The following is a 13,508-nucleotide window of genomic DNA, read 5'->3' as shown; positions in this document are numbered from 1 at the left end:
GAAGAATCCTGCTCCAGCCGGAGAGGAAGATTTCTAGATAAATCCCCTAGCAAGATTTTTTTCAATATATTCAGACATGGCTCGGGTCTCGGCCAGCGACAAGGGGTAGATTTGCCTGCGAGGAGGTGAAGCACCAGGTATTAGGTCGATGGGGCAATCATATGGCCTATGAGGTGGTAGTGTCTCTGCCTCCTTTTTATCAAAAATGTCCCCATAGGACCAGTAGGGTGCTGGCAGGCCAGGTTGGTTAGCCGGAGTAGACGGGGGGTCGAGCAGGATGAACTGAAACCAGACAGGTCTTATGGCATTCCTGACCCCAATGGAGCACCTCTCATGAGCTCCAATTCAGGACGGGCTCATGTCTCTGCAACCAAGGCAGGCCAAGCAAGATGGGGTGAGAGAGACCGGACAGTACGTAAAAGTGGAGGTGCCTGTGCAAGATTGTTGTTTGTGTGCTAACACTCTCCTCAGCCCTCAGGTTCCAGTGCCCGCCAGCCTGTTAGCCGTGCCCGCCAGCCTGTCTGTTAGCCGTGCCCACCAGCCTGTCTATCAGCCGTGCCCGCCAGCCTGACTGTCAGCCGTACCCGCCTGCCTGCTTGCTTGCCAACCTGGATCACCTGTGTCTAGTTTTCCATTAAAGGGACTCTATCAGCACAGAATGACTGTTCAAACTAAGTACAAGCGCTCGGTGCTTCATAGCCGATCCAATAATGTCTATACACCTTCCCAACTGCTTGGTTTCTATCTATCTCCACCCTTCCTTCTCTGGGTCTGTGAAGCGAGAGCTGTCAATCAAAGAAGAGAAGGGTGGAGATAGAGGGACAACAAGCACATGGGAAAGCGTATGTAAATGATTGGTCCTGCGCCATGAAGCACCAAGTGGTGGGACTTAGTTTGAACAGACATTTTGTACTGGAAGAGTCCCTTTAAGAATGGAAGCCAAGGCACAGAAGTGAACAGTGTCGTTCCTAAATAAAACAACATATTAAAATTTAATTCAAAATAAATATTTACATTTTAAAAAGAGGAAGAATTCTCATTTCAGTTAGCAGAAATATTTTATGAGGGATTTTCAACTCTGGAATTTCCCTGAGTAAGCAGTTAACGAAAATGGAAGTAATAAAATAATAGAAACACAATATCGGTATTCTCTAACACTAAGAAGTTAATATATCTCCCTGTTTGAGTCTGGTAACTGTATTGTAGAAATTCATTTCTCTTAAAGCACTAAAGTGAATGTTCATCTCTGGCCATAATTTTATAAATATTTGAAATAGGTCCAAAATTTAGATTTTACATTTTACACATCTTTTTGGGTGTTGGACCTCTTTTCTTTCTTTCCTGATGTAGAGCCACAAATTTCCTAATTACTTTCATACAGACATAATTGTAAATCCTAAAATTCTGCCTGCCTCTCTGCTACTGTCACTATGGGTGGAATAGAGGTTTACTGCTTAAGAGTATGCGCACACTGTATCTTTTTCATGCAGATTCTGCCTGGAGCCCACCAGAAAAAGCACTCAAAAAATTAAAAAAATAATAATCACATGCACTGCAAAGTCTAATCATTTTGCTGTGCATATGTTCTATCTCTTGTAGAAGATGACAAAGAAGATGCTTTAGGAAAAACACTGCCAGCATCTTCCAGAAGCGTCTTCTGCTTTACTAACAAAGCGGGTATGCCACCATCTAAGATATACCGTGTGCACATTTTTCATTTAACTTTATGACTCATGAATAGTGTTGAGCATTCCGATACTGAAAAATCGTGTATCGGCCGATATTCGCGGTATCGGAATTCCGATACTTAATTCCGATACTTTTACAATATCGTATACCGGAATCGGAAGTTCCCATAATGCAATGAGCCAGTTTCAATTTATTCAGCCAATGAGGATCCTAAGAAGTGTGGGCACATCCTGTTAGGCATGTAGGCATCTTAACTAATGGCATGGCTGTGATTGGCTGCTGAAATGATGTCATGATGCACTATAAAAGCCGCCGCCGCCATTTTGGGCTCACTCTGCTGTGAATTCAGTTAGGGATAGGATGCTGTTGTTCTGAGGGACAGTTTTAGCTACCTATTTGGTCTATTCTGCTTTACCCAAGCTACTTTATAAATCGCTGTGCCTTGCAGCGCTAGTGCACAGTTCTCTGTGCTGTTCACCACTGTTTGCAAGGTCTGTGTGTGTGAGTGCAGCTCACCCTGTAGTGTGTGCTTCAGCCACGTCTGGTTGTAGTGCACTCAGTGTGTGTCACTGCCTCATACATTGTCCTTTTTTGCCAATTCATAATTTTTCCTGATATCTCCTATTAGTGTGGTGGTTCCATCCGTATTCAGCTAAATTGGTTCCAAACACACTATATAGGAGTAGATAGAGAATTTTTTTTTGTCTTGCAGCGCTAGTGCACAGTGCTCTGCATCTGCACTGTTCACCGCTGTCTGCAAGGTCTGTGTGTGTGAGTGCAGCTCACACACTATATAGGAGTAGTTAGACAAGCCTTTCTGCAGCATTGTGCCCTGCAGCCCCAGCCAGATTAGTATTAGCCTATTTTTTGTAGCCTCATCTATTGCATTGTAGGTTACCTTCCTACATTGTAATAGCTACAAAAAGTTAGTGATACTATCGGTATTACATCTTTGGGCACATCCAGTGTCTTTTTGTGACAAAAAAAAACTAAATATAGTTCACCAAACACTTCACTTTACAGATGTGTAGGCCACATTAGCTTATATTAAAGTGTAGTCCACACTTTATAAAATTAGTGTTTCTTATACCTGTTAGCAGCTGTTCAGGAATAAGCACACTAAGCCCTTAGTACTTTTCTGCCTATCTTTATCAGTCTACCAAGATGAAGAAGGCAGGGAGTAAGGCATGTGTTCGTTGTTGTGGTCGTGGGCGTGGGCGTGGAGTTTCTGCAGGAGAGGACGTGAGGATTCAGTGACTCAGCATCCCCCAATTTTACCAGGGAACAGTCCTTTATGCGCAGCTTTGCAGGAGCTAGCCGTACCCCAGTGCTGCGGGAGGACCAAATTGAAGCCGTTGTCGGATGGATGGCAGCTAACGCATCGACTTTAATTAGTTCCAGATCCTCTCAGGTCCTGAGCACTGAAGAGCACCCATCTGTCTCTTCACCACCTGCCAAATTGCCCAGGCAGTCAGAGAGCCCTGGACAGGAGCCATCTCTACTTCTGTTCTCTGAATCTCTTGGCTTGGAAAGAGGGGGCCAGCCAAGCAGAATTCGAGAATTTGAAGAAGAGGTAGTATGCAGTGATGCGCAACCGTTTTGTCTCTCTGAATCTGAAGAGGCGGGTGGGCCAGTGCCTATGGTCAGCAGCACACCTCAGTACGCATCTGATGATGAGACTCAGGTGCCACTTTCTGGTGCGTACTGTGCTGTCGAGACTACCCAGGAGAAGCAGTTGTTTGAAAAGGGTGGTGTAGATGATGAGGTCCTTGACCCATCATGGCGTGAGGGACAGGAAGGTGGTGTGAGCAGCTCTGAGGAAGAGATTCCCCGAATGGCCCAAAAAGGAGGGAGAGGGAGGGGGCAGACTTGGTTGCCTGTAGCCTCCACTTCGGCTCCCATTAGGAGCATGGCTCTTCCAAAATCCAAAGCGGGCGCTCCCAAGACTTGCAGTGCCTGGTCCTTTTTTGACACAGTTGCAGATAACATTTGCTTTGCCAAATGCAAGCTGTGTAATCAGAAGGTGAAAAGAGGGAAAAGTGTCAGCAACCTCAATACCACAAATATGTGGAAACATGTGCGGACCAAGCACGTGGTGGAGTTACAAAAACACACTGAAGACCTAGGCCAACCTACAGCGCCACCTACCACCTGTTCAGCTCGTGTTGTAGCCTCTTCCTCCAGCTCACACACAGCTGGTTCGGCTTCCTCACAGGATCGCCATGGAAGAATCTCTGGCACTGTTGTACAGAGACACAGTGTAATTCCACCCACAGCACCACTTTCCCTGTCATCCTCACACTCCCAGGCCAGTCTACAGCCATCGTTAGCACAGGCATGGGAGAAAAGGCGCCCATACTCGGCAAACCACCCCCGAGCACAGGCTCTGAATGCTGGCATTGCTAAACTACTGGCCCTTGAAATGCTATCATTCAGGCTGGTGGAGACTTGACACCTTCCGTAACTTTATGGCATTGGCGGTCCCACAATACAACGTGCCCAGCCGCTTTTATTTCAGCAGGCAAGCCGTCCCTGCCCTGCAACAGCATGTGGAGGGAAAAATTAAACATGCGCTACAAAACGCCGTCAGTAGCAAGGTCCACCTGACCACCGATGCATGGACCAGTAAGCATGGACAGGGACGATACCTTTCCCTCACTGCCCATTGGGTAAATGTTGTGGAGCCGGGTACAGATCTTGAGAGTGGCGCTGTACGTGTTCTGCCAACTCCAAGGATTGCAGGAATCCAGTCTGTACACATTGACTCATCCTCATACTCCAGTTCCTCTGAATCAGCGCTGCAGGAGCCGTCACGGTCTACCTCCACATCGACCCGTGAACGGTTACCTGTTATGATGACCGATATGAGCACAGCCGTGGCCAAACGTCAACAGGCCGTATTAAAATTAATTTCTTTGGGGAATCGAAGCCACACAGCGCAGGAGCTCTGGAATGCCATCAAGCAGCAGAGTGACGTGTGGTTCGTGCCAGCGAATCTCCAGCCAGGCATGGTAGTGTGTGACAATGGCCGAAATCTGGTTGCAGCTCTGGGCCTAGGCAACCTCACTCACATCCCTTGTCTGGCACATGTGCTCAACTTGGTCGTGCAGAGTTTTTTGAGAGACTATCCGGATCTTGATGCACTGCTTCACAAGGTCCGCATAGAGTGCGCTCACTTGCGGCGTTCCAGCAATGCAAGATCGCGCATTGCAGCTCTGCAGCGCTGATTACGTCTTCCGGAACATCGCATCATATGTAACCTACCCACCAGGTGGAATTCAACGTTACATATGTTGGAGACGTTGTGTGAGCAGCAGGCAGCAGTAATGGAGTACCAGCTGCAGCAGGCGCAAACAAGTCGCAGTGCGCGCCGTTCACACTTCACCACCACTGAGTGGGCCTCTATGAAGGACATTTGCCACGTTTTGCGTGCCTTCGATTATTCCACGCGGATGGCGAGTGCAGATGATGCACTAGTCAGCATGACTATCCCCCTTATCTGCCTGCTTGAAAAAACACTGCAAGCACTAAGGGAGGAGGTTTTGGAAGAGGTGGAGGATGAGGAGTCACAAATGCCATCTGCTTCTCTACAGTCTGCGCAACGTGGTTCCTCACAAAGGCCTAGGCAGGGGACACTTTGTGAGGAGTCAATGGAGGAGGAAGACATCTGTCCAGAGGAAGGAGGTACACAATGCTCTAGTAGTCAGTATCTAGAGCGAGGGTGGGGTGATGCAGAGCAGGCAGAGATCACGCCTCAAGCAGGGGACAGCGTTTCTTGGCCAGTTGGCAGTTTGCAGCACACGGTTGATTTCATGCTGCAGTGCCTGAGAAACGACCGCCGCATTGCCCACATTCTCAACACGGCTGATTATTGGGTGTCCACCCTCCTAGATCCTCGCTACCGGGACAACTTACAAAGCCTCATAACACCGTTGAACCGGGAGCGTAAAATGCGGGAGTACCAAGACGCACTGGTGCATTCCATCATGTTCTCCATTCCAACCGAGAGCAGTGCTGCTGCTAGTGCCACCACAAATGTCTACACCATCACAGACGGCTCCAGTCAGCAGGAGGCAACGTATCCGTCTGATGGTTACAGACTACATGTCTTGCCCTCTCAGTGTACTCCCAGACGGCTCTTCTCCCTTCAAGTTTTGGGTTTGTAAGCTGGATACATGGCCAGAGCTTAGCCAGTATGCATTGGAGGTGCAAGCTTGCCCTGCTGCTAGTGTATTATCGGAACGCGTCTTTAGTGCAGCAGGTGGTGTACTAACAGACCGTCGCATGCAACTATCCTCCGATAACATTGACCGGCTTACTTTTCTCAAAATGAACAAGGCCTGGATCTCGCATGAATTTGCCAGTCCTCTTCCAGAATAAATAATTGGTTGGCAACAGTATCCAGGTCTCCTGTTGTGTTCATGTTTCTACCACCTGAACTGTAATCCCTGAGCTCCAACACCGCCAGTTGCTGCTCAGAAGTGCCGTTTGCACAGTCAACACTTGCTGCCGTGTTATTGGGGTTCAGTAACGTCAGCTGTTCCCCTGCTGTGCGGACGGCAATTTCTCCTGCTCTGTCCACATTCACACTACTACAGATTTTAAAGTTGCTCCAATTACACCTCTGACTCCTCTGTTTTCAGTATTATCCCTGAGCTCCAACACCGCCAGTTGGCACTCGGAAGTGCCGTTTGCACAGTCAACACTTGCTGCCGTGTTATTGGAATTCAGCAACGTCAGCTGTTCCCCTGCTGTGCGGACGGCAATTTCTCCTGCTCTGTCTACATTCACACTACTACAGATTTTAAAGTTGCTCCAATTACACCTCTGGCTCCTCTGTTTTCAGTATTATACCTGAGCTCCAACACCACCAGTTGGCGCTCGAAAGTGCCGTTTGCACAGTCAACACTTGCTGGCGTGCTATTGGGGTTCAGTAACGTCAGCTGTTCCCCTGCTGTGCGGATGGCAATTTCTCCTGCTCTGTCCACATTCACACTACTACAGATTTTAAAGTTGCTCCAATTACACCTCTGGCTCCTCTGTTTTCAGTATTATCCTTGAGCTCCAACACCGCCAGTTGGCGCTCGGAAGTGCCGTTTGCACAGTCAACACTTGCTGCCGTGTTATTGGGGTTCAGTAATGTCAGCTGTTCCCCTGCTGTGCGGACGGCAATTTCTCTTGCTCTGTCCACATTCACACTACTACAGATTTTAAAGTTGCTCCAATTACACCTCTGGCTCCTCTGTTTTCAGTATTATCCCTGAGCTCCAACACCGCCAGTTGGCGCTCGGAAGTGCCGTTTGCACAGTCAACACTTGCTGCCGTGTTATTGGGGTTCAGTAACGTCAGCTGTTTCCCTGCTGTGCGGATGGCAATTTCTCCTGCTCTGTCCACATTCACACTACTACAGATTTTAAAGTTGCTCCAATTAGACCTCTGGCTCCTCTGTTTTCAGTATTATCCCTGAGCTCCAACACCACCAGTTGGCGCTCAGAAGTGCAGTTTGCACAGTCAACACTTGCTGGCGTGTTATTGGGGTTCAGTAACGTCAGCTGTTCCCCTGCTGTGCGGACGGCAATTTCTCCTGCTCTATCCACATTCACACTGCTATAGATTTTAAAGTTGCTCCAATTAGACCTCTGGCTCCTCTGTCTTCAGTATTATCCCTGAGCTCCAACACCGCCAGTTGGCGCTCCAAAGTGCCGTTTGCACAGTCAACACTTGCTGGCGTGTTATTGGGGTTCAGTAACGTCAGCTGTTCCCCTGCTGTGCGGACGGCAATTTCTCCTGCTTTGTCCACATCCACTGTACTACTGATTTAAAACTTGCTCCAATTACACCTCTGGCTCCTCTGTTTTTAGTATTTACCCTGGGCTCCAATAGCGCTAGTTGCTGCTCAGAAGTGCCGTCTGCACAGTCAACGCTTGCTCCAGCGTTATTGGGGTTCAGTAACGTCAGCTGATCCCAAGCTGTGTGTCCGGCAAATTCTCCTGCTTTGTCCACATCCACAGTACTACTGATTTAAAACTTGCTCCAATTACTCCTCCGGCTCCTCTGTTTTTAGTATTTACCCTGGGCTCCAATACCGCTAGTTGCTGCTCAGAAGTGCCGTCTGCACAGTCAACGCTTGCTCCAGTGTTATTGGGGTTCAGTATCGTCAGCTGATCCCCAGCTGTGTGTCCGGAAAATTCTCCTGCTCTGTCCACAGTCACGCTACTACAGATTTTAAAGTTGCTCCAATTACGCCTCTGGCTCAACTCTGTTTTTAGTATTTACCCTGGGTTACAGCACCGCCAGCTGTTTCCCAGCAGTGTCTTTGGCACGGGTACTCCCTCCTGCCCTGCCTGGTTCCAGCACGCCAGCCATTTCCGGGTAGTGTCAACGTCACTTTGCCTCCAATGCGTTGTCCTGTCGTGTTGCGGTCGGGTAGCCGACTCTATGGTGCCTGCAGTTTAGGTGACTCCTATGTGGGCTGCGGGATCTGGCAATGAAGGCTGGTTCCATAGTGCCAATAGGACAAGCACCCCCTGTAGGACTGTGGGTTTTGGTAACTGCGGCCGGCTCGCGGCCTTGCAACTTTTTTTTACATGGGTACCTTCTACTACCCATCCGGGTTCCATTACCGTCAGCTGGTTCTCGGCAGTGCCTTTGGCTTAGGTGCCTCCTTCTCGGTATTCAAGTTCCACCAATGTCTGCTGGTCCTTGGTAGTGCTTTCTGGCACAGGTACCTCGTGCTTAGTAACCGAGTTCCAGTACCGTCAGCTGGTCCTCAGTAGTTCCATTGGCTCTTGTACCTTCTGCTACCCATCTGGGTTCCAGTACCATCAGCTGGTTCTCGGCAGTGCCTTTGGCTTAGGTGCCTCCTTCTCGGTATCCAAGTTCCACCAACGTCTGCTGGTCCTTGATAGTGCTTTCTGGCACAGGTACCTCCTGCTTTGTAACTGAGTTCCAGTACCGTCAGCTGGTCTTCGGTAGTTCCATTGGCTCTTGTACCTTCTGCTACCCATCCGGGTTCCAGTACCGTCAGCTGGTCCTCGGTAGTTCCATTTGCTCTTGTACCTTCTACTACCCATCCGGGTTCCAGTACCGTCAGCTGGTCCTCGGCAGTGTCTTTGGCACGGGTACTCCCTCCTGCCCAGCCTGGTTCCAGCACGCCAGCTGTTTCCGGGTAGTGTCAACGTCACTTTGCCTCCAATGCGTTGTCCTGTCGTGTTGCGGTCGGGTTAACCGACTCTATGGTGCCTGCAGTTTAGGTGACTCCTATGTGGGCTGCGGGATCTGGCAATGAAGGCTGGTTCCATAGTGCCAATAGGACAAGCACCACCTGTAGGACTGTGGGTTTTGGTAACTGCGGCCGGCTCACGGCCTTGCAACATTTTTTTACATGGATACCTTCTGCTACCCATCCGGGTTCCAGAACCGTCAGCTGGTTCTCGGCAGTGCCTTTGGCTTAGGTGCCTCCTTCTCGGTATCCAAGTTCCACCAACGTCTGCTGGTCCTTGGTAGTGCTTTCTGGCACAGGTACCTCCTGCTTAGTAAGCGAGTTCCAGTACCGTCAGCTGGTCTTCGGTAGTTCCATTGGCTCTTGTACCTTCTGCTACCCATCCGGGTTCCAGTACCGTCAGCTGGTCCTCGGTAGTTCCATTTGCTCTTGTACCTTTTACTACCCCTCGGGGTTCCAGTACCGTCAGCTGGTTCTCGGCAGTGCCTTGGGCTTAGGTGCCTCCTTCCCGGTATCAAAGTTCCACCAACGTCTGCTGGTCCTTGGTAGTGCTTTCTGGCACAGGTACCTCCTGCTTAGTAACCGAGTTCCAGTACCGTCAGCTGGTCTTCGGTAGTTCCATTGGCTCTTGTACCTTCTGCTACCCATCCGGGTTCCAGTACCGTCAGCTGGTCCTCGGTAGTTCCATTTGCTCTTGTACCTTCTAATACCCATCCGGGTTCCAGTACCGTCAGCTGGTTCTCGGCAGTGTCTTTCTCACGGGTACTCCCTCCTGCCCAGCCTGGTTCCAGCACGCCAGCTGTTTCCGGGTAGTGTCAACGTCACTTTGCCTCCAATGCGTTGTCCTGTCGTGTTGCGGTCGGGTTAGCCGACTCTATGGTGCCTGCAGTTTTGGTGACTCCTATGTGGGCTGCGGGATCTGGCAATGAAGGCTGGTTCCAAAGTGCCAATAGGACAAGCACCCCCTGTAGGACTGTGGGGTTTTGGTAACTGCGGCCGGCTCGCGGCCTTGCAACTTTTTTTTACATGGGTACCTTCTGCTACCCATCCGGGTTCCAGTATCATCAGCTGGTACTCGGCAGTGCCCTTGGCTTAGGTGCCTCCTTCTCGGTATCCAAGTTCCACCAATGTCTGCTGTTCCTTGGTAGTGCTTTCTGGCTCAGGTACCTCCTGCTTAGTAACCGAGTTCCAGTACCATCAGCTGGTCTTTGGTAGTTCCATTGGCTCTTGTACCTTCTGCTACCCATCCAGGTACCAGTACCGTCAGCTGGTCCTCGGTAGTTCCATTTGCTCTTGTACCTTGTACTACCCATCCGGGTTCCAGTACTGTCAGCTGGTTCTCGCCAGTGCCTTTGGCTTAGGTGCCTCCTTCTCGGTATCCAAGTTCCACCAACGTCTGCTGGTCTTTGGTAGTGCTTTCTGGCACAGGTACCTCCTGCTTAGTAACTGAGTTCCAGTACCGTCAGCTGGTCTTCGGTAGTTCCATTGGCTCTTGTACTTTCTGCTACCCATCCGGGTTCCAGTACCGTCAGCTGGTCCTCGGTAGTTCCATTTGCTCTTGTACCTTGTACTACCCATCCGGGTTCCAGTACTGTCAGCTGGTTCTCGCCAGTGCCTTTGGCTTAGGTGCCTCCTTCTCGGTATCCAAGTTCCACCAACGTCTGCTGGTCTTTGGTAGTGCTTTCTGGCACAGGTACCTCCTGCTTAGTAACTGAGTTCCAGTACCGTCAGCTGGTCTTCGGTAGTTCCATTGGCTCTTGTACTTTCTGCTACCCATCCGGGTTCCAGTACCGTCAGCTGGTCCTCGGTAGTTCCATTTGCTCTTGTACCTTCTACTACCCATCCGGGTTCCAGTACCATCAGCTGGTTCTCGGCAGTGTCTTTGGCATGGGTACTCCCTCCTGCCCAGCCTGGTTCCTTCACGCTAGCTGTTTCCGGGTAGTGTCAACGTCACTTTGCCTCCAATGCGTTGTCCTGTCGTGTTGCGGTCGGGTTAGCCGACTCTATGGTGCCTGCAGTTTAGGTGACTCCTATGTGGGCTGCGGGATCTGGCAATGAAGGCTGGTTCCCTAGTGCCAATAGGACAAGCACCCCCTGTAGGACTGTGGGTTTTGGTAACTGCGGCCGGCTCGCGGCCTTGCAACTTTTTTTTACATGGGTACCTTCTGCTACCCATCCGGGTTCCAGTACCGTCAGCTGGTTCTTGGCAGTGCCTTTGGCTTAGGTGCCTCCTTCTCGGTATCCAAGTTCCACCAACGTCTGCTGGTCCTTGGTAGTGCTTTCTGGCTCAGGTACCTCCTGCTTAGTAACCGAGTTCCAGTACCGTCAGCTGGTCTTCGGTAGTTCCATTGGCTCTTGTACCTTCTGCTACCCATCCGGGTTCCAGTACCATCAGCTGGTCCTCGGTAGTTCCATTTGCTCTTGTACCTTCTACTACCCATCTGGGTTCCAGTACCGTCAGCTGGTTCTCGGCAGTGCCTTTGGCTTAGGTGCCTCCTTCTCGGTATCCAAGTTCCACCAACGTCTGCTGGTCCTTGGTAGTGCTTTCTGGCACAGGTACCTCCTGCTTAGTAACCGAGTTCCAGTACCGTCAGCTGGTCTTTGGTAGTTCCATTGGCTCTTGTACCTTCTGCTACCCATCGGGGTTCCAGTACCGTCAGCTGGTCCTCGGTAGTTCCATTTGCTCTTGTACCTTCTACTACCCATCCGGGTTCCAGTACCATCAGCTGGTTCTCGGCAGTGTCTTTGGCATGGGTACTCCCTCCTGCCCAGCCTGGTTCCTTCACGCTAGCTGTTTCCGGGTAGTGTCAACGTCACTTTGCCTCCAATGCGTTGTCCTGTCGTGTTGCGGTCGGGTTAGCCGACTCTATGGTGCCTGCAGTTTAGGTGACTCCTATGTGGGCTGCGGGATCTGGCAATGAAGGCTGGTTCCCTAGTGCCAATAGGACAAGCACCCCCTGTAGGACTGTGGGTTTTGGTAACTGCGGCCGGCTCGCGGCCTTGCAACTTTTTTTTACATGGGTACCTTCTGCTACCCATCCGGGTTCCAGTACCGTCAGCTGGTTCTCGGCAGTGCCTTTGGTTTAGGTGCCTCCTTCTCGGTATCCAAGTTCCACCAACGTCTGCTGGTCCTTGGTAGTGCTTTCTGGCTCAGGTACCTCCTGCTTAGTAACCGAGTTCCAGTACCGTCAGCTGGTCTTCGGTAGTTCCATTGGCTCTTGTACCTTCTGCTACCCATCCGGGTTCCAGTACCATCAGCTGGTCCTCGGTAGTTCCATTTGCTCTTTTACCTTCTACTACCCATCTGGGTTCCAGTACCGTCAGCTGGTTCTCAGCAGTGCCTTTGGCTTAGGTGCCTCCTTCTCGGTATCCAAGTTCCACCAACGTCTGCTGGTCCTTGGTAGTGCTTTCTGGCACAGGTACCTCCTGCTTAGTAACCGAGTTCCAGTACCGTCAGCTGGTCTTTGGTAGTTCCATTTGATCTTGTACCTTCTGCTACCCATCGGGGTTCCAGTACCGTCAGCTGGTCCTCGGTAGTTCCATTTGCTCTTGTACCTTCTACTACCCATCCGGGTTCCAGTACCGTCAGCTGGTTCTCGGCAGTGTCTTTGGCACGGTTACTCCCTCCTGCCCAGCCTGGTTCCAGCACGCTAGCTGTTTCCGGGTAGTGTCAACGTCACTTTGCCTCCAATGCGTTGTCCTGTCATGTTGCGGTCGGGTTAGCCGACTCTATGGTGCCTGCAGTTTAGTTGACTCCTATGTAGGCTGCGGGATCTGGCAATGAAGGCTGGTTCCATAGTGCCAATAGGACAAGCACCCCCTGTAGGACTGTGGGTTTTGGTAACTGCGGCCGGCTCGCTGCCTTGCAACTTTTTTTTACATGGGTACCTTCTGCTACCCATCCGGGTTCCAGAACCGTCAGCTGGTTCTCAGCAGTGCCTTTGGCTTAGGTGCCTCCTTCTCGGTATCCAAGTTCCACCAACGTCTGCTGGTCCTTGGTAGTGCTTTCTGGCACAGGTATCTCCTGCTTAGTAACCGAGTTCCAGTACCGTCAGCTGGTCTTCGGTAGTTCCATTGGCTCTTGTACCTTCTGCTACCCATCCGGGTTCCAGTACCGTCAGCTGGTCCTCGGTAGTTCCATTTGCTCTTGTACCTTCTACTACCCATCCGGGTTCCAGTACCGTCAGCTGGTTCTCGGCAGTTCCTCAGCCTTCTTGTACCTTCTGCTACATTTCCAAGTTCATGCTTTTTGAAATGGTTCTTTGTAATCACTGTGGATCTCCCTGACGGTGACCCTGAAGACGAGGACCCTGAAGACCACCCCGAAGAAGACGAGGACCCCGAAGACGAGGACCCTGAAGACGAGAACCCTGAAGACCAACCCGAAGAAGACGAGGACCCCGAAGACGAGGACCCTGAAGACGAGGACCCTGAAGACCAACCCGAAGAAGACGAGGACCCCGAAGATGACGACCCTGAAGACAAGGACCCTGAAGACGATCCCGAAGAAGACGAGGACCCCGAAGACGATGACCCTGAACACGAGGACCCTGAAGACCACCCCGAAGAAGACGAGGACCCCGAAGACGACGACCCT

Source organism: Phyllobates terribilis, unplaced genomic scaffold (genome assembly GCF_046119375.1).
Source record: "Phyllobates terribilis strain yellow unplaced genomic scaffold, ASM4611937v1 Scaffold_11__3_contigs__length_659146591, whole genome shotgun sequence".
NCBI classification, from domain to species: Eukaryota; Metazoa; Chordata; class Amphibia; order Anura; family Dendrobatidae; genus Phyllobates; species Phyllobates terribilis.
Note: the sequence above shows the minus strand (reverse complement) of the source record.